Genomic DNA, 21,641 nt, shown 5'->3' with positions numbered 1-21,641 from the left:
TGCTCCCCTCCTCCTCTCCCCTTCCTCTCCCTACACATTGACTATTTCCCATCATACACCATCTGGATGCAGATAACATCGGAATACACCACTGACAATAGATGATACATATGGCTCGCCTTCTCGTCTCTCGACTATTGCATATGGAGGCAAATAACAAAGAATCATACCACTAATGAAAAAGGGTGAATGTTACTCACCTCCTCCCCCCTCCTCCCTCTCCCTGCACAGTGACTATCGTACATGTCATAGAGCATCTGGAAGCAGATAGCACAGAACTGCACCACTGACAATAGAGGATGTGGATAACTCTCCTCCTCCGGTCACCTCCTTCTCCCATTGACTATCCTGCATGTCATCCCACACCTGGATGCACATAGCACACCACTGACAAGAGATGATGAACACATAGTAGTTTGCCTTCTTCTTCTCCCTCCTCCTCCTCCTCTACCTGCACAGTGACTATTACATGTCACAGAGCATCTGGAGGCAAGTGACACAGTATTACACCATTGACTATTATGCATGTCGTAGAACATCTGGAGGCAAATAGCAAGAAATGACACCACTGACAGTAGAAGATGAACATACAGTATAGTAGCTCTCCTCCTCCTACCTCTCCTTCCGTAATAACTATTGCACACGTCACTAGTTTTAAGACAGAAGTTTCTTTTATCCATTTAGTAGCGGCTGAGACATGATGGTTACACTTATACCATGTAAAGACAATAAAATAAAAAATATATGTGCTGTAAACTACACAGCTTTGTCTCCCCCCCCTCCGCATATGCCCCACCTTAATTGTTACATTCTGTCTTGCAGAAGTTCTTAATCAAGACAGATTGTCCCTAACAACAGGCAGTGGACGGCAGATTGCACAGAAAGGGAAACATCTAGTGGCCAACACTTTAAAGGGTAAGGAGTAGAGACTATTTCAATGCAAGTAACAAACTCCTTTAAAGTCAATGGGAAATTACAGCATTTTTTAGGAGTTTCTACTCGACAGAGGGGAGGGTGTCTGGTCCACCTAAAAACTTTAGAAAGCAATGAAAATCCCATAGAAATGGAACTGGCACAGCAGGGGGAGAATGCATGGATGCATCTAAGACATGACATTTCAATTCTTTGAGCGGAAAGTCGTAAGGAGTGGAGGCGTGCGAGCCCTCCCATTCTAAGACATAGCTGGAGTCCATGGACAGAGTTTCCTAGCAGAATCTCTGTGCCAAATCTGTAGTGTGAACAGGCCCTTACAATGTAATGCAACTGCTGGGAACCCTACCTTGCATTGGATAAATAAGAAAAACCTAAAGCTCAGGAGACCCCCAGGTGTTATGCGCGATCATTGTCCCTAACTGGCCTAAAGTTCAGACTGGTACCATTATCATCCCCTGACTAGAAAATACAGGAAGCTCAGTGTGAACCAGTCCTCACACGACATCGGGAGCTCATCATAATCTGCAGAAATTACAGAATCGCGTTCCTCTTTTTGCCAGTTAATTGATTCAAGGAGCGGTGGAGTACGTGGCACTCCAGAGAACATTTTTTTTATTTTTTACAAATAAATTAGCGTGTTGACAAATATCTTCCAAATTAGCAGAAATTGTTATTTACGCAAAATCATTATCATGGCATTAATAATCATTTCTAGTCGTTTGCGCGCCGAGGCTTCCTTCACTAATTAACCTCAGCTTTCTAATAGTCTTAGTCTCCAGAGCATCATTCACTTAGTGATACTAGAGGATAGACTGACTCCTGTATACAGTATGATGCTATCCTTTTCTATAGATTTCGTGATTTCAGGTGTATCTTCCCCCCGGGGCTTATTCAGCTAAGTGGATGTATGACAAATACCTGAACGTCTTGTTGTTCTCAGGTTATAACTGCTCTATACTGTACTAGAAATCAGATATCAATCCATAATTTCCTTGCACAGGGTTTATGCCCATATACTTTAATCCAGTGGCAGACTTGTGCAGCCGGTTCAGCTGCACAGGGGCCCAGGCCAACAGAGGGGCCCTCGAGACTCTGAGCCTCAGCCTAGTGGGCCCCTCCACTGCCCTGGGCCCCGCCGCATAGGTGATATGTATTGTCCATCCACCCATGTAGCAGGTGCCTGATTAGATGTACTGCCACCCCCCAGCACCGAGATTCCAGCTGCCTCGGCCCGCCCCACATACCGCACTCGTCTATTGGATATGTGAGCCATGACCAGAAGCAGCGGTGCCACTTTTCGGCCCTGCCTCAGGACACGCGCACCAGTGACATCACCTGGCGGTAGTACATTGGCGATTGTGGCATCGGGCATCCTGTTGACCTGGAGGACCACTGGGGACCAGGTGGGTTATTGTTTGTGGGGATGGGGGGGTCAGTCAGGATGGGTAGTGTGTGGAGATGGGGGGGAGCAGCCAGGATGGGTAATGTGTTGGGACCAGGGGGGGCAGCCGGGATGGGTATTGTCTGGGGATGGAGGGGAGCCAGGATGGGTAGTGTGTGGGGATGGGGGGGGCAGCAAGAATGGGTAGTGTGTGGGGATGGGGTGGCAGCCAGGAATGTGGTGGCATGGTTTGCTTATGGGGGAGCCTTCTGCACAGGGGCCTTCTGCAGTCTGTGTCCGCCCCTGCTTTAACCAATGAGAGCTGCAGTGTAAAGCATGGGGGAGGGAGGAAGAGAGCTATAGCTAGGGCCAGGAATAAGACAGGAGATGGCTTCCAATCTATGACTGAAAAGTTGGAAAAACTACAGTCACTAAACAGCTACTCCCCTTGTCATTAAATGATGCTGAAGCACCACCACCCATTGATATGGGTAACAGGACCCCCACGTTCATGATCATTGTGGGGGAGGGGGGAGTAGTTCTGCCTGCTGGAGGCTATGTACAGGGGAAACTGCCTGCTAGGGCTATAAAAAGGGGGAAAACTGTCTGCTAGGGCTATCTACATGGGAATACTGCCTGATAGGGCTATCTACAGAGGAAACCGCCTGCTTGGTCTATCTACAGGGAAAAAACTGCCTGCTAGGGGCTATTTACAGGGGGAACTGCCTACAAGGGGTTATCTACAGGGGGAACTGCCTGCTAGGGGTTATCTACAAGGGAAAACTGCCTGCTGGGGGTTATCTACAGGGGAAACTGCCTGCTGGGGGCTATCTACAGGGGGGAACCTGCCTGCTTGCGCTATCTACATCGGAGACTGCCTGCTGGCGCTATCTACATCGGAGACTGCCTGCTGGGGCTATCTACAGGGGGAAACTGCCTACTAGGGGCTATCTACAGTGAAAACTGCCTGCTAGGGCTATCTACAGGGGAAACTGCCTGCTAGGGCTATCTACAGGGTAAACTGCCTACTAGGGGTCATCTACAAGGGAAAACTGCTTGCTGCGAGTTATCTACAGGGGAAACTGCCTGCTTGGGGCTATCTACAAGGGAAAACTGCCTGATGTGGCTATCTACAGGGGGAAACTGCCTAATAGGGGTTATCTACAGAGGGAAACTGCCTGCTGGGTCTATCTATGGAGGAGAACTGCCTGCTGGGTCTATCTACGGAGGAGAACTGCCTGCTGGGTCTATCTACAGGGGGAAACTGCCTGCTGGGGCTATCTACAGGGGGAAACTGCCTGCTAGGGGCTATCTACAGGGCAAACTGCCTGTTAGGGCTATCTACAGGGGGAGAACTGCCTGCTAGTGGCTTTTTACAGGGGGAACTGCCTGCTGGATCTATCTACAGGGGGAAACTGCCTGCTAGGGGCTATCTACAGGGGAAACTGCCTACTAGGGGTTATCTAGAGGGAAAACTGCCTGCTGGGGGTTATCTACAGGGGGAGAACTGCCTTCTGGGGGCTATCTACAGGGGTGAAACTCCCTGCTTGGGCTATCTACAGAGGAGACTGCCTGCTGGGGCTATCTACGGGGGAAACTGCCTGCTAGGGCTATCTACAGGGGAGACTGCCTACTAGGGGCTATCTACAGGGGAAACTGCCTACTAGGGGTCATCTACAGGGGAAACTGCCTGCTAGGGGTCATCTACAAGGGAAAACTGCTTACTGGGGGTTATCTACAGGGAAACTGACTGCTGGGGGCTATCTACAAGGGAAAACTGCCTGCTGGGTCTATCTACAGGGGGGAACTGCCTACTGTGTCTATCTATAGGGGGGAAACTGCCTGCTGGGCCTATCTACAGGGGGGAACTGGCTGCTAGGGGCTATCTACAGGGGAAACTGCCTGATAGGGACGTATATACAGAAAGAAATATATGCTAAGCATTTAAATATAGGGGAGACCACCTAAAAAGCCAACTCTTTTTGGCAAAATACCCACTAAAGCACCTGCTATATATACGGGGGGATTTACTTACTGGAAAAAACCTGTTGTGACCTATGTCCTTTTTGGAGAGACCTTACTACCTCTATCTCTCTAGGATGCTGGAAAAGGGTTTGGTGGGCTTTGTGGAGATGAGTTGAGGCTGGAAATAAATTATTTCATCACACAAAAATGACCAACTCCTTTGAGTCACTGGTTGAATCTCCACTTATATAGTATTTACAGACTGTGAAACACTGATACCTTCCACAGTATGCAGGGGGTATTGGTTTGTGTATAGTCTTTTATTTTGTATTCTTTAACAGTACAATGATAATATGTTGTCACACTGTGACAGAATTATTTATTTCTTGACCTTTAAGTTCAACTATGAAAAACCATTTTAATCTTAGTAGGTTAATAGTGTTTGATATTGTATTGCCATTAGCATTTTGCATTTTCTCACACAAAACTCCCACATTGACACAGATTATAAATAACAAATGTCATCTGGCTGTAGTTGACACTGTAGACAAGTTCTACATTGAACACAATAATAATCCTGTATGCAGTAAGCTACAAAGCTCCCTCTAGTGGCAGGAAGCCAACATGTTAACTTTTAACTCTTTCTGCAGAGGACAAAAACCAAAGCCCTGGCTGCTATAAAGGTATATTAAGGAATGACAAATTGGACTAATTCTCTTAACTACATCATGGTCAAGTATGTGTACAATGTCCTGTGCTGTTACTGATGACAAGGGACTTGCTGAGCTCAGCTCCGAGTTAAATTATAAGAAAAAGAGAGAGATGCCATTGATTTTATGTCAGAGTAAAAGGGAATTGCAGTTTTTATTTCCTAGAAAGTGTTAATATAAATCTCTATTTATAACACAGAGTTAATTCGGACATGAATATTTAACGGGACAATTACAATGCTTGCGTATTGTGTGTAGTGAAGGCCTCTGCATCGCCCAATGAGGAAATTCATGGTGCTTCGGAAAATGTTGCAGTAGTTTTTCATGCATAAATGTACTGAAAAATGACCGTCTTAGTAAGCAGATTTAATGGACAATTGAGAACAGCCTTGTCTGAACACCAGCTGCCCACAAAGCACAAAATCTAAGATTCTATTTTTGCTGAACTACATTAGACCATTAGTTTATCTTCATGCCCCAGGACAATCAGCTGCATTGTGCACTGCAGGCTCCAGAGCCACTGAGGATACAGAGGACGGCTGAGAGGAACACGGCCGCCATACTCCACTTATTTATATACCACTGATAGGAACAGGAGGAAAAGCTCACTACACTAATGTAGCAATCATAGAACAATGCATACTTCTATGTACAGTATATATATACTCAATCCTTCATTACAGGGGGGGAAATATATGCAATTTAAGAAAAATAGATAGATAGATAGATGATAAATTGATTGATTGATTGATTGATTGATAGATAGGAGATAGATAGATAGATAGATAGATAGATAGATAGATAGATAGGAGATAGATAGATAGATAGATAAATAGATAGGAGATAGATAGATAGATAGATAGATAGGAGATAGATAGATAGATAGATAGATAGCAGATAGATAGATAATAAATTGATTGATTGATAGATAGGAGATAGATAGATAGATAGATAGATAGCAGATAGATAGATAATAAATTGATTGATTGATAGATAGGAGATAGATAGATAGATAGATAGATAGGAGATAGATAGATAGATAGATAGATAGATGATAAATTGATTGATTGATTGATAGATAGGAGATAGATAGATGATAAATTGATTGATTGATTGATTGATTGATTGATAGGAGATAGATAGATAGATAGATAGATAGATAGGAGATAGATAGATAGATAGATAGATAGATATGTCTCGGGTGTACCCTAAAGCTTCTTCGCCCATTGCAAAATCTTCTGTCGGGCCCCCGAATATCCCACCTTATTTACCTCCTTAGGTACCAGTGCACAGATGCCACCACAACCTCTCTGTAACCTATAGATTTGCCTCTGGCCTAAATTTCCCATTAAAATATTCCACTTGTTATCATTCTGCAGTAATGCAATGTAGAAGCGGCTCTCAGAGGTATCCATATAATTTCTATAGGAATCTCAGGAGTTTTCCCGTTATTTGCAGACCGAGTATGAAAACATAACCAGTTGTGTGAGCTGCGTTCACCGCGCGGCCCATCACGCCGCCTCCAGCTCCAAACCTAATTTGATTTGGATTTGAAACATAAGAGTCGTTTTCTGTGTAGACAATGAAACCGTTGGTGGAAAGTAAAACTATAATGTTTCTTCAATTAGGAAATATTGATGGAAAACAAGATGCTTTCCTCCGGAGCAGCGCTCTTATTAATTCTAGCAATCACTTAGGGAACGGCCTTGTGTGCTGCAGCGTGTACAGTATGTGTGTGTGATCCCGGAGCAGCTCTGCCCACTCCTCTCATATCTGCTCTGCTTCCTATCATGGAGAACGCTTCATTAATACAGATTATTGTAATTAATGGACTTTATTTATTTATTTAATGACTCAATCACACTTCTATATTATAGATACATAATAATAATAATAATAATAATAATAATAATAATAATATGTTCCATTGTTTTTATTGCTTTTGTTGACATTTTAATTTTTAGCCCATGGATGTGTGTATTCATTTTTGTAAAATTAATTTGGCATATTTCTGCAAAGTTACAAAAATGTATATCTTTAAAAAAAAAAAAACAATTCGGCCGGTCGGGTGCCTGAGCCTGCACCTGATGTACCAAATCTTCACCTACTTCCAGCAGGTGTAGATTTGGATCAGAATCAGGCATACATCATGAGAAATGAGGCACAAGAGGAGGCCATGCCTCCTCCCTGCCTTGCCGTGCCGCCCCCGCGCCCACCCATCACGTGAGCGGGGGATACAGGTCTACGTCATGGAGAAGGGGCAAATTTGCACCTTCTCCTAGGGGTACACCTCAGGCAGAACCTTCGTAAATGTTCCCCCAAAATGTATAAAATAGAAGAAACAAAAGCTATCTATCTATCTATCTATCTATCTATCTATCTATCTATCTATCTATCTTCTATCTATCTATCTATCTATCTATCTATCTATCTATCTATCCCCTATTTATCTTCCATTTATTGGGGGGGGGGGGGCATTTTAGTATTCGCCTCTGGCAATGGAAGACCTAGAATCGGCCCTGGTGAAGCAGGAGTATCACACTTTGTTTAGATAGTGAAGAAGCTGAAAACGGTTGTTATGGCCATCTGGGCCACATGGAAAGGGGAAAGGTAACAACTTTGCCCCCTATAGTCACTGGATGTAACTGCACAGTAATATCTTATACAGTATGTGGAACTTGTACAGCTAGTATTATTAGTATATTATGGTATAAGGCGATGTTCACATTCTGTATGAGACCGGGTCACGGAACAGCCGGTCTCAGAAAATATCCCGGTCGTTACTGCAGTACAAGCCGGATGATCTTTAGCGCCGCAGAGTTCTGATGCAGGTGCATCCGTGCGCGCCCGCATCAGAACTCCCCACAGCACACTATGGAGTGAGCGGCCGGAGCCACTTGCTCCATAGTGTGCACTGACAGGGTATTCAATGAATAATGGCCGCAGAAAACTGATACGTCAGTTTTCTACGGTGCCGCTAGGGATCCCGGCCAGAGTGTATACTATGTGCATACACTCCGGCCGGGATTCCCTCAGAAGGCAGCACTACGTACAGTAAGTTCCGTCGGAATCATGGCCATTGTAACAACGGCCGTGATTGTGACAGAACTTAGGTTGTGTGAACATAGCCTAATACACTATGTTGGTATATGTAGTACAAGGATGTAGTAGAGGCAGGGCGGGGGTCCTTAGCTGTAATTGCTACAAAAATATATTAGAGAGGATTCTCCGAGAAAATTTCAACCTGTATAGAATGTGAAAAAAAGAAAATAATGGTCAAGGGTGGACATTTCCTTTAAGAAAGACTTTTAACAAGAAATATCTAGTGCTATGGTCCTTTTTTTTCTATGAAATGAAGTAATGCCTTAGCAGTAGAGGTTACGTAGAGGACTAGAAATGAGGCCACATAGATTTAGAAGGCTCATAATAGTCCAAGGAGAATTTTGACAAGAGAAAATATGATCTCGCATTGAACGTATAGCCCAATTAGAGGCCGGATCAGCATTTCAGCGTCTGCCCCCCCCCCCCCCCCCCCCCCCCCCCCCCCCCCCCCCCCCCCCCCGTTCATTAACTTACACAGTGTCTCGTGTTAAAAAGAACTTTTATTGCCAAGATAAAGCCTGTGACTAAACAAGCATATTGTGTCTACTTAATAAAATGATATAGTCATAAAATGTTTATAGCCCCTTATTTCTTAAGCTGAAGAAAACAAAAAACAAAAAAACAAACAAACATCCAAACAGGAGACGTATAATGAAGAAATCTATATGTTGGCAATAAACACATATATAAACCATATAAAACACTACAGTAAACCAGATAAGAAGCTGCGTTTTCTGGATTATTGAAGTTCACGAGCAGGTAAAGCTACTTAAAGGGTATTTCCATGTGGAGCGGCACTTTAATGCTGCACGATCTGCATATCAAGGAGTGCAGATCATGACACGGTGCAGTGATACAGAGGAAAAAACTTTAATTAAAGAGCATAGAATGGCAAAAAAAAAAAAAAAAAAAGTGATCCCGAAGTCTCCCTCCCCTCCATCTGTCCTCTGCTGCTCGCTAGTGGACAGATGAAAGAAAGATCAGACTACAAAGTATTATTTGTACCTTAAAAATGGTCACCTACTGCATGAATCAATGGTACAAGTGAATGTAAGAAACTCTGTAATATATCTTATCAAAGAAAAATGCCTCTTTTCCTACTTATTAGGTGACTTTTCTCTTCCTTACCTAAACTAATTATTTACTGTAAAAAAATAAATAAATAAAAATGAACATTTAAAGGGGTATTCCGATAGCATGTAGCATTGCTTACCTGTGTGTCCCATTTCTGAAGTCACCAAAATTCAATTTGCTTTAACTGTCTCGAATCCGCTCCCCTACCAAGTCTCTATCATAGCCCTCCCACAGCATTCCTGGCAGTATCTTACTGCCTACAAAGCAGTCTATCTCTCTGCACGGAATACAGTATCTGCAAAAGCTGCTGTATTCTTCCCTGTCTGTTCTCCTTTCTGTGGCATTGTTAAGCACAAGGCAGCCTTGTAATCACAGCAAATTTTTACCTAGAAATTCCAATAAAGATATTTGTATTTATCTGTGGATATGACAGGGAGATAGAGATGTAAGCTGGAGGGGCTGGTTCAGAGGTAGTGACAGTACTAAGGATGGGGCTAGTGTGGCGGCATAGCTGCAAAGTAAGAGAGTGGCAGGGAGGCGAAGAGATCCACTTTCTCCACTTATTGGTTTCCTTTTTGTCCTTTCCTTTTAAAACTCATTATTTGCTCTAAAAATCTTTTAATTTTGTCTTGAGATGAATCAGATCACTGAGGGATCAGATTACATCTGCCTATAGAAATCTAATGAAATGAAAGGGGGAAAGAAAAAGTTGACTACAAAGTGAGACAGAGGCCAGGACTTGTCAGGTCTCCTTTTTTATCCATTTCCTTCTTTTTTTTATCCATTCCATTTTTATTTCGTCTTGAGATCTATCGCCTCATTGAGGGAACAGGTTACAGATGCCCATAGAGGTAAATGAAAGGGAAAGGAGGGAAGAGAAAAGAGCTGAATTGTGAGACAGAGACAAAGAAGCTAATGAAAGTTATAGTAAATATATGTTCCCTCAGTGCTGGAGTCAGAGTTTATACTACTCAATGCTGCTCTACAATGTCCTCCATAGAGGTAAATGAAAGGGAAAGGGGGAAAGAGAAAAGAGCTGAATTGCGAGACAGAGGCAAAGAATCTGTTGAAAGTTCTAGTAAATATTATATCTTCCCTTAGTGCTGGAATCAGAGTTTATACTACTCAATGCTGCCCTATAATGTCCTCCATGCTGCTGCTTAGTAATGTAGTGTATAGGAAACATCACAATAGCTGATTTCCAGCCACCAGCTGGAGAATCAGATAAAGAAATCTGATAAAACATGGCAGATACAGATTACATAAAGGCCAAGAATCGTATACAGCTTATCCTATAACTATAGAGCCACCTTGGACTGTATCACATGGATCCTAAATCTCGCTTTTCTACAGTTTATCTACTTCTATTTTTGAGCCAATAAATTCTAAAGGGAATTGAATTCTCTACAGGAGGCCAAGTATGGACACTTTGTATGGTAACTCATAAAGGGATCCCGTAGTCAGAGATGATTCTGTGTACTTTTTATTCCTTATCTATACCTGGCTTGTTCCTATACATATGGGCATCTGTAGCAATACGCTACATGAGACTTTGGGTTGCATAGGTAAGTGGTGTATTCAATAAAACTTGCACAACCTTAGCAAATCCATAGCTCTTATTAAAGGGGTTATTTAGGCTTAGAAATATCTGCTTTCCTCTAGAAACAGCACCACTCTTGTCCTCAGTTTGGGTGTGCGTTTTTTTAGCTTGATTGCGTTGTAGTGAATGGAACTAAATTGTAATACCACACACAACCTGAGGGTGGCGCTATTTGCAAGAAAGTAGTTGTGCTTTTTTCTAATCCTAAATATCTCCCTTAACGCCTATTCTCTGTCCTCGGGATAGATGCTAATCATATAGCATGATCTGGAGCAGGGGAGGGGGAAGATAGCTGTCAATCACTAATAAAGACTGCCCACTGGACTTCTAAACCCAGAATAAGCAGATTCAGGGGAATAAATTACAATCTTTTACCATAAAACTATACATCAATCTGTTGAGCTCATTCTGTTCTACAACATAATCCTAGCAGACTGCTTGTTTATTCTGAATTGCTACCTTTGAAGGGATTATCCAGGTTGACCTTATTTTACGAAACACTCACCTTCCCACCTGCTTCCACTTCCCTATCAGTAAACAGTACATCACAATCCTCCTCTGCCAATCAGGGGCTTCAGTGGTGTCACACCTAAGCAGGCCTGTGACCTAATCTCTATAGACCCGGAAGCACTGAGCTGCAGAGATCATGGCTCTGGGATTCCAGAGACTTTGGGTTGGCAAAAAAGATAAATGAGTTTTTTTTAACCCGTACCAACCTTACCATCATACATAAAGTAAGGACAACCCCTTTAAGCTTCCTCCTTAAGTGGTGGCATTAAGAAGAAAAAATAATATCTGGAGATCGAGCATGTTTAGGTTCCTTCAACCCTGAACTCTCTGCATTTGAATACCGGTGGCTGAAGAAGTTAGATGCAATCCTAGGGAGTCCTGGAAAACATGGATACAACCGTAGGCCGTAGGCTGTATCTATATTATCCAGGCAGCCTTAGGGTATGTTCTCACTGAGTAAAATCGGCGGAATTCCGCGGCTTGCACGCCTCCGCATAAATTGCTCTCTTCTCAGAGAATTGACATGTAAATTCTTTGCGCGAAGAGCAGTGGGAGCGGAGGCACGCAAGCCCTCCCATAGAGATACTGTGGGACACTGGGGCAGGCAGAATTCTGTGACGGAGAGCTTACTACTACTCTATGGGAGGGCTTGCGCGCCTCCACGTACATTGCTCTCTTCTCAGAGAATTGACATGTAAATTCTTTGCGCGATGAGCGGTGGTAGCAGAGGCACGCAAGCCCTCCCATAGAGATACTGTGGGACACTGGGGCAGGCAGAATTCTGTGACGGAGAGCTTACTACTACTAAGATTTTACTCAGTGTGAACATACCCTTAAGGTGGCATCCAACTTCTTTAGCCATTGGAAATCAAATGCCAAGAGTTTGGGTTCGGATGAACCTAAACATGCTTGAGATTCGCTTGTCTCTAATGGCATAATTTAATTCTATATCTGGAACTCAGGCACCTTCCTATCGCATCTAAACGGTGAATGTTCACTTTAAGAGAGGGGCCACGTTGTGTGAACCAAATAACTCAATTATCTTGTAAAGAGCCTAGACATTTTATTTTTCTCCCAGCAATGAATTCATCTTCCTGTTCTAGTTCCTGTGGATTTCTCCATTTTCTAGCCTGGTTTTGATAGCATGCTGAGTAGGAAGATACATAGAGTAGTTTGAATAATCTTCACCTTTTGGCCGATATAAGAGCCAGAGGCATAAGGAATTAGAAAGTGAGCGGTATACCGGAGCAGTGCTGGGACGCCGGCCATGCATACATATGGATTCAGATATTAGGTTGCATTTCTTGGCCTTCCTTTGATGGTCTGCATTCGCAATGTGTAGCTATAAATATTACATTGTTTATTGAGTCAGACTGTGGGAGTTGCTTGCTTTATAATTCCGCTTGGCGTCCATCTAAACGTCTTCAATTCACGTCAAGCAAACTGCAATGAAAATTAATAATTGTAGACAAAAAGATAGATGGCCATGGGTAAACTGAGGTAAACGGGTGTAGGGAAGACGAGTTTGTTCAATCACACGACCCATACGTTTCCAGAAGAGGGAGTGTTATACAATGTTGCTACAATAACTTTTTACTTTTTGCTTGATTCTACAGTCATCTGTACAGAGAGAAAATGCAGGGAGGCACTCACTTTATTCTTGTAAAACCATTAAAAACTTGCAGGGTGTGTAGCAGTCGGCGTGGACGCCAGTCAATCAGAAACAGCTGTCACACCTCTCAGTGATTGACTGGCGTCCAGTTTTTAATGGTTTTACAAGAATTAAGAAGACTTTCTAACGGTGAGTGCCTCCTTGCATTTTCTCTCTGTATCACTTGCATATGTACACTGCATTTTCCCGGATGAGCACCCCATAACCTTCCCACTGTATGCTGCTCACTATTGGCATCATTTTTATGGATAGGTCATTGCCAGTTCACTTTTTCTTCTATTGTCCTCTGAAATCTACAGTCATGTTTTAAAGCGACTCTGTACCACAAACTGCTCCCCCCCAAAAAAAAACCGCTTGTACCTATGGATAGCTGCTTTTAATCCAAGATCTGTCCTGGGGTCCGTTTGGCAAGTGATGCAGTTACTGTCCTAAAAAACAACTTTTTAACTTGCAGCCCTGTGCCCAACGGCAGTGGCCTAGAGTTGTCTGTGCATTAGGCTTGCACACTCTCTCTGTCCCTCCTCCCCGCCCTCCTCATCATTAGTAATGCTCCAGGCAGGTTGTCTACTATTCATCAGCTGTGTTAGCACAGCACATGGGCTTGATCGTTAAGGCACCTGTACAGTGTTCAGACAGGAGAAAATGGGGGCATTCCTAATGATGAAGAGGGTGGAGAGAAGGGACGGAGGGGTGTGCCAGTCTAATGCATACACAATCTAGGCCATGGCCGTTTGACACAGGGCTTCAAGTTGAAAAGTATTTTTTTAGGACAATAACTGCATCACCTGATGAACGCACCCCAGGACAGATCTTGGATTAAAAACAGCTATCCAATGGTACAAGTGGTTTGGGGGGGATACAGTAGATTGTGGGTACAGAGTCACTTTAAGGCTTCTTAAAGGGGAACTCCGGAGGAAAAAAATGTTGTCAAAAAATTATACAGATTTGTAAATTATTTCTAGTTAAAAACGCCGAGTCTGATCCATAGACTTTAACCCCCATTTGTATCCCAAGAAGGCGGCCCTTTTGTTTTTGGAGCTGCCAAAGGTAAATAAGCATTGTATTTGGCTACTAGCAAAATGTTGGGGTCTTGTTCTGGAGATCATGGTGGTCACCTTGGATTCCCCCCTCAATTTGACACTATCCTGTGGATAGGGGATACCTATTTTACCCCAGAATTTTCCTTTAAGTATATGATCCGGATCAGATCATTGCTTTTGTATTACCCAAGATAAAAATGTCATCCATTTGAGGCGATCAGAGCCGATCATAATAAGATACGCGGAGATTGCAGCCTTCTGTATGGTGAATCCTTTATTACACAGAGAAAATAAATGCATTGAAATGAACCCATTGATTTTTCTTACTCTTATTCTTTTAAAGACGTAGCTGTCTGGGGAATCTCACCGGGCGATTCAGCAAACAAATGGGTTAAGCGCGTTATTGATAGAATGGGATTTTCATATGTATTTGTGTAACATGCATGAAATGTTCCTCGGAGGATTCCAGAACCATCTGATATTGACACCTGCTAAATGGAAGCCAAATTGTAATGGGGTAGAGGAGGAGGGGGCATGGGGGTGAGACATTCCCAAAGCCTTTTGGGACTATTTTGTTATTACTCTATGACTTTGCCCAAGGAAAAGATTTGCTGGTAGATGTGTATTGTGTATAGTATGTGTGTAGCCACATGCAGAACAGGTGAATCTAGGCCAATCCTAAAGATCTAATGGGTAAGGAGTATAACACCTGGAGTAGTGGATCCATTGGACTGCCATTAACCATAGTATAAGCTGCATCAGGGAGCGGAGTCCTGGTAGCCGAGAGCCCAATGAGAGACAGGATGGACTTGCTGCAGCAGGCAACCTCCAGTTCAATAGGTTTGGCTTGGTAGCGGTGGCGGGTGAGGTGCAGCTGGTCAGCAGGCAGGAAGACAGCAGGAAGCACAGGCAGGGCGCACAGGTAAGAGGATATGGGCAGGAATCACAGGCGGGACAGCTGGGACCACTATGCCTAGGGTAGCAATAGCAGAGGCTCCAACAAGGAAGCCTGAGCGGGTGCAGGGATTTATACTTATGTTCTTCTGTGCAGCAGCCAATTAGGGGCACACTGGCCCTTTAAATTTCACCGAGCCCAGCATTCACAGTAAGTGGGTTACCAAGTACTGAGAGACAGCATTACTGCATAGAAGCCAGGCTCGGCTGCAGCGAGAGTTAAAGAGGTACTCGGGGGGGGGGGGGGGGGGGGGGGGGGTATGTATTCTCTCCAGTCTGACACAGTGCTCTCTGCTGCCACCTCTGTCCATGTCAGGAACTGTCCAGAGCAGCAGCAAATCCCCATAGAAAACCTCTCCTGCTCTGGACAGTTCCTGACATGGACAGAGGTGGCAGCAGAGAGCAGCATGTCGGAATACTTGTAATTTTTAAATGGAAGTCATTTACAAATCTGTATAACTTTCTGAATATATATATATATATATATATATATATATATATATATATATATATATTAGTGATGAGCGAATACTGTTCGAATACTGTAGTATCAAATATTATCGAATAGTACGCTGAATATTCGATAAATATTTGATAAGCGTTTAAATCCGTTTTTTTTTTTTCTTTTTGTTTTTTAATAGAAATAAATTTCAAATCTTTATAACTTTTTCTTTCTCCAGAATACCCCTACATCTTACTACATCTTTATAAAACTGTTGCTTTCAACTTGCAGTAGAATGACCTGTATAAAGGTGACTGAGCACGCCCATAAACGTTTTTTCATTCATCTGAACAGGACAGGTCTTATCTATTGTAGCCTATGGTCTATGGGGCTTGCTGTAAAGCAGTTATGTCAAACTCACCATCCTCCAGCTGTTGCAAAACCACAATTGCCATCATGCTGGGACAGCCAAAGCTTTAGCTTTTCAGACATGATGGGAATTGTAGTTTTGCAACAGCTGTAGGACTGGGAGTTGGATACCTGTGCTGTAAAGCATATCTCTAAATGCTGTTTAACCCCTTCAAGACAGAGCCCTTTGATGCACAAAAGTCCAGGTCAGATTAATGCAATGTTCCTCCCCGCCTTCTAAGAGCCATAGCGCTTTTATTTTTCCACCTACAGGACTGGTTGTGGTGTCATTTTTTGCGCCATGATCTCTAGTTTTTATTAATATCATATTGGTGTAACAGAAAAATTTTGATTGCTTTGATTTATTGCGGGAACAATAATGTTATATTTTAATAGATTGGACAATTCCGCATGCTACGATATGTAATATGTTTATTTGTTTATTTATTAATATTTTTATTTTTATAATGGGCAAGGGGGTCTTTTAAACTTTTATTGGGAGGGGGTTTATAAGGGTTTTTTAATACTTTTAAAAACTTTTTTATTACTTTTTTTTTTTTACACTTTTATTCACTGTAAAATATGCAATCATATACTATGTATAGATCCTTCCTGAGAGCAGACTCTACACATAGATCCGACAGGACGGAGGTAAGGAGCATGTCTGTGGGGGTCCTGATCACTCAGTGACAGATGCTTGATCTGTCACTGAGCACCTTAAACGCCACGATCACTCTAGATCGTGGTGTTTAAGGGGTAAATGAGAGTCAGCTGCGGGATCGCAGCTGCCTCTCATTACCTCCGGCCCTGGACACTGATGTGTGCGGAACCACTTTTACTGCAGCGATCCCGCTCACATCAGGAAGCCCCGTCAGTGTAGGAACATATACAGTATATACATTCCTACTGCACGGAGTATGTGCAGTAGTAATGTATATATACAGATTACTGACGGGAAGGGGTTAAATAACTCAGACTAGATGGCTGCCCCTATAATAATGTATAAAAATTAAATAATAATAAAAAAAAAAAATACAACGAGAAAATAGTAACAGATTGCACAACAAGACCATGATCCTGTTTCCGTCTCTAACCAAAAAATAGAAATCTAGGTGATCCATTCCCTTTAAGAGTATTAAACAAGCGACAAACAACGTGTGTATACGGCCCTTTCTTCTAATCTTGTACAAGCCCTTTAACCCAACAATGGGGGTCATCCTAATCACCGGATACATCTCCGCTCCTTTACATTCCCTATAATTGGCCATTCTACGTCAGTGAAAGCCATACGGAGCAGATAACCACGTTAGATATTCTTCTACTCGGGGATTGATACAAGTTGACATTCGCATCTGGGTATTCAATTTACTGATAGCTCGCTGCATGCAAATCTGATAATGATGTCCTCGGTGTAACCTTTCATTTGCGCCGTGCTTGTTTTTCTTACCGGAGGCAGATCCCATCCTCAGATAAAGGTTAATTGTGTCGCAAGCTAGCGATTAAACACGTAACAGGTTTTATCTAGTCTGTATTAAAAAAAAAAAAAAAGTAAAAAAAAAAAAAAGACCTTTAGCGATCTAGCAGCCACGTAACCTGTTCAGATAGATTTGCTGTCTAAGACATCTGTTTGGAACATCTGTGGCCGCCATCGGTTTGTGTACGCCATTGAGCTGTGCCGGCATCAGCGTTTCTTTTATTGCACTCCCCTGATGCTTTAGCAACAAATATATTGGGCAATCATTTATCTGACTATCTTGCTGGCTATCCAGCATTTTGCTTCTTTTAATTATTGCACCATTATATCAGCGTTGGAGCTGTATACAGGGGTTCGAGGAGGATCGAGGTCGGGCTATAAATAGATTCGGCGCCATTGTTCATTGTTCTCCCTGAACTTTTTCAATTTGACTTTTGTTTTAGCTTTTTGGTTTATGTGATGTCATTTTATTATTATTATTATTATTATTATTATTATTATTATTATTATTAGTAGTAGTAGTAGTAGTAGTAGTATATATACAATGTGGATAGGACATCTGTTTACTCTCTGTTATTAACCACTTCCTTCCCAGCACCTACAGAACCACATGAACCTTTATTTTTTCCAACACCAATTATACTTTTCAATTAAAGACTTCTTATTTCCATAAAATATGCTGTAAAACAAAAAAAAACTCATTACACTGTAGTCATTTTTTGGGCTATGATCTGTTCTTTCTTTCTATCAGTTCCTTGCTTGCTTATTTGCTACATTTTATCACTTTTTTCTCCAATTTAGCACTTTGGCGGGCTTTTGCGCTTACGCCGTTTACCGTGTCAGATCAGGAATGTGATAATATAATAGCTTGGGCGATTATACACGTGGCGATACCAAATATGTTAATTTTTATGTATAAAATGGGAAAAGGGGGTATTTCAACTTTTATTAGGGGAGGGGATTTTTTTTATTAATAAAAACAAACTTTTTTTTTTTAATACTTAAACTTTTATTCCCCCTGGGGGACTTTTATAATTGCTGCACTGATCTCTCATAGAGATAAATACATTGTACTTAATACAGCACTAATCGATACGATCAGTGCTGTATTACTCTGGGCTGCTGCAGCCCATATCTATGGATTATTGAGCTGGGATCAGTGTCATTTCGATGGTGATGATCACATCGCGGACAGGAGATCCCTCCCAGTAGACACCGGGGATGGGGCTCACAAGTCATTTAAATGCAGCCGTCAACTTTGACAGCTGCATTTGAATAGCTTAATTAGCCAAAAACAGTGATCCACCGTGTCAGCTAATAGCCATGGTACCCGGACCCCTCTCTGAACTCCCCTTCTCGTGCAGGCATGTCCATATGTGGGGAGGGGTTAAAAAATGTCCGTAATTTAGTCACACAATTACGGCCGTATTTTGACTTTATTTTACGGTGTGATAACATAGACTTAAAAAAAAAAAAAAAAACACCATGTAGGTATGGCGTTTCATATGTACTCCCAAATAACACATAGCTGCAACATTTTGAACACATTTTTGGGGGAAATTTTTTGCCCAATTTTAGGGCATGAAATGTCTAATTACCAATGACCAATTTACAGCTCGAAAATTGGGTTAACAAACTTGCAAAGTTATTGACCCATTTTTGCATTAAAACTTTTTTTTTAACAGAGAAAGAGTTTTCTTTATAATTAAGTATAAGGCTCAAATTGTTGTCAAATAAAAAAAATTACTTTCCGTCTTCTCTCTTCTACCGTTGACGTTCTGAATGACCCAAGTACTGTTGTGAAACCCTTCGGGGTGGGGTCACCATGTGTCCAGTCAGTGGCCACAAAAATGTTTTGACTTAACCACTGAGTACTAACAATTCCATGCCCTAACCCAGTTAGCCCCATTTTATGGGGTTTATTAGTGTCCTAAATTTCTTACCATCATTCCTTGTTGAGAGGACTTGAGAAAACTCTCAAGGTTAGGCAACTTCTCTGAACTTGAATGCTCTGCATTTGACTCCAGGTGGCTGGAGAAGTTGAATGCCTAGGTAGTCCTGTAAAACATGGATACATTCTATGGCTGTATTCGTGTTTTCCTAGAACCCCTTGGGCGGCATCTAACTTCTCCAGCCATCTGGAGTCTAATGCAGTAGCGGAAGAGTTTCCTCAAGTCTTCCCAACACTATTCCTTAGAAACAAGTGGCACGTCACTAATTCCAGCATATTTTAACCTGTACATATGAGCCGCAATTCAGTAAAAACAATGGCCATATATTGCACTCATGTTGTATTTCGGCATGTGATATAGGAAAACTCGTAAGACTGCACTCCACTCCTGCATCATCAATTCTGTTTTTCTTCATATGAGCAGAAAAATAAAGATGAAGGAAGACTGATCCATTGGAAGAAACACATCGACAGGGCCCAATGGACCCAATCGGCTTATAACGGGGTCCACTGGGTTCCGTCCTGACGTTTGTTGTTTTGATGGGAAGAATAATGCTGCATGCCGTGCTATTCTTCCAGTTACATATAAGAGAATCTGCAATGGAGGCTCCACACAGAGCTGAGCTGAGACTTACACGGCTCTCATTAACTTCAGTACAGAGGTGGATACACATATATATAAAGTAAGTTTCTCTCAATGGGTTTTATATCATAATAATGTTTGGTCTATCCCACTGATTTGCTGTGATTTATCAGTCGGTGAGAGTTTAGACCACTAGGAGGCCCAGAGCCCCCATAAAGGAGCCATAATGACTCCTTCTACAGAGCTGAAAGAAATCAGAGGAGACCCCTATGGCTTTGGTTATGATGTGGCCCCTAGAGTGTACATGGGGTTCTACTCTCATCTTTTTATATATTACTGTAACTCAATAGGATTTTTCTGACTGAAGCATCCTTAGGCTTTGTTCACATAGTGTAAACAACAATAACAAAATAATAATAATAATAATAATAATAATAATAATAATAATAATAATATGTTTTTTTACACTGTAAACATGACCTTAGGATGCTTTAATCAGAAAATGTAATACCTAAAGAGACTCTGTCAATAGGTTTATGGTGTCCTACCTCAGGGTAACATAAACTAGTGATAGAGAAGCTGAACAGAATGATGTATCACTTATGTTGTTCTGTGCAGCTAATCCTCTTGGATAGCATGGACAATAAGTAGTCCTCTCCATTATGTGCGTGAGTCCAGTAGTCCGGGATATTCATAAGAAGCAAAACTCCACCCACAAGCTGCTGATTGACAGTTATCTATCCATGCTGTGTATAGGCAGTCACCTGTTAATCAGCAGCAGGGGGAGGGGTGTGGCAAGAATCCTATTCTCCTGCATATTAGGAGAACGGCTGAACAGAATCATGTAAGTAATTCACCAATCTGTTCAGCATTTCTATCATGTGTGTGTGTGTGTGTGTGTGTGTGTGTGTGTGTGTGTATTTTAAGCCATATATTGTTATGGGTTTGAATGCTTTTTTTTTTTAGAATATAGTATGCACAGAGTACACATAAAAAGGAGTGATTTCACAACTCATGTGTTAATAAAAAAAACACAAAAAAACATGGAGAATGGAACAGTGAGTGAACTGTGCAGCATTTTCCCATTGAAGTATATTGAACGTGTTTTGGATTGTTTTCAAGAGTAATATGAGCATTTTATGTTTCAATATGTGTCTACAAATGTGCTATACCGTACAGTCGACTAGTTCAACATCAACACATTTTGTGTTTATTCTAAAATCCTTAAAGGAAAACAAACTTTATAGAATAGAAGACCTTATAAAACCACTAATACACATAAACACTCATTTACAGGCCCATAGACATAGACACAATAGACTGGAGGGGTCCTATGCATTTCTATTGGAGAGTTTTCTAGGCATGCTCTTTGACCTGTACAGAGGTCCCCAGGTCTAAGCTTTATTATTAAACTATTAAACCTAGTGGCAAGATAGAAAACTGAGAAGTTTTCTATGGGGATTTGCTACTGATCTGGATAGTTCCTGACATGGACAGAGGGGACAGAGTTCCCCTTTAACATATAAAGTTAGATAATGCATTATTTTCTGATGCCCCATTCCCTATAAGTAAGGAACTGCTGACAGTCACAGTGAAGGACTCCTGTATAGTGGATGGATGCTTAGCCGTCCCCTGGGTATCGGTGCCGGTATCTAATGTATCAGTGTTATTCTCGGCTTACAGTTCTGTGTCGCTGGTGTGCAATTTCATATTAAACGTCTACTAGGAGATTCTCCATGTTCCTCTCTCTATCCCCCTGTGGCCGGCTTCTCATGTTCTCGGGATTGTTTTTACATGTTGGCTGTTGTTCTACAGCTTTTTACCTGCAATTATTTTGACAGA

At 42.0% G+C, this 21,641-nt stretch overlaps 1 protein-coding gene across 3 annotated transcripts in view; it reads left to right on the top strand.

Moving 5' to 3' along the window:
- CNTN5 (contactin 5) overlaps positions 1-21,641 on the top strand; it is a 948,473-nt gene that overhangs the window by 366,599 nt on the left and 560,233 nt on the right. The window contains exon 3 of one of the 3 annotated variants that reach the window (XM_069969613.1): positions 823-915. The exons of the other annotated variants lie outside the window; for them this stretch is intronic. The gene's annotated coding sequence lies outside the window, so the exon portion shown is untranslated. The remainder of the gene's footprint in view (positions 1-822; positions 916-21,641) is intronic. 3 annotated transcript variants of the gene reach the window in all.

This window comes from Dendropsophus ebraccatus, chromosome 5 (genome assembly GCF_027789765.1).
Source record: "Dendropsophus ebraccatus isolate aDenEbr1 chromosome 5, aDenEbr1.pat, whole genome shotgun sequence".
NCBI lineage: Eukaryota > Metazoa > Chordata > Amphibia > Anura > Hylidae > Dendropsophus > Dendropsophus ebraccatus.
This window is presented reverse-complemented; position numbering and strand designations above follow the sequence as displayed.